We start from the raw sequence: 847 nt of genomic DNA, 5'->3' as shown, positions 1-847 counted from the left end.
CTTGTTATCGGCGAGACGAGATCTCGCGATCACGCCCCCACGCCCCCCATCCCCCCCCAGCCGGTCCCGTGGTGGTGGGTAAGCTGGATTCATCTCAGAGAAAGCCGAAATTCGGGCCAACTTGGAATTCAGAGTAAGCTGGAATTTCTGGTGAGCCGGAATTTGGTGGTTTGCCGATATTTGGAGTAAGCCAGAAATTGGTGGTGGCCGAAATTTGGAGTAAGCCGGAATTCGTGGGTAAGCCGGATTTTCAGAGTAAGCTGGAATTCGGGGTAAAGGGGCCGTCCATAAATGACGTCACGATTTTGGACGATTTTTGACCCCCCCCCCTCGTCACACGGCGTCACAAAAAGTCAGACCCCCCCCCTCAAATATGACTTCACGAAGCTATGCCCCCCCACCCCAAAAAAATGAAACATGCTTCAAATCGCTTTAAATTATTGTCATTGGAGTGCGTATTTAATGTGGCGCTGCACTCTGATGTTGTAAAACATTTCTTAAAAAGTATATTAAATTCAGTAGAACGTAGTCTGTATTTATTTAAAGTTGCGCATTTTGATGTGCCGTCACATTTCTCACCCCCCCCCCCCTCGTCACAAATGTCTGAACCCCCCCCCCCCCAGGTGCGTGACGTCATTTATGGACGGCACCTTAGCCGGATTTTCAAAATAAGCCGGAATTCGGGGGTAAGCCGGATTCTCAGAGTAAGCTATCATTTCGGGTCAGCCGGAATTTGGAGGTGGCCGAAATTATGAGTAAGCTGGCATTTGGGGGGGGGAGGGTAATCCGGATTTTTCAGAGTAAGCTGGCATTTGGGGTAAGCCGAAACTCTACGTAAGCCGGATTG

This window comes from Lampetra planeri, chromosome 38, assembly GCF_965212315.1.
Source record: "Lampetra planeri chromosome 38, kcLamPlan1.2.h2, whole genome shotgun sequence".
NCBI classification, from domain to species: domain Eukaryota; kingdom Metazoa; phylum Chordata; class Hyperoartia; order Petromyzontiformes; family Petromyzontidae; genus Lampetra; species Lampetra planeri.
The sequence above is the reverse complement of the archived record's forward strand: the minus strand, read 5'-3'. Positions refer to the sequence as shown.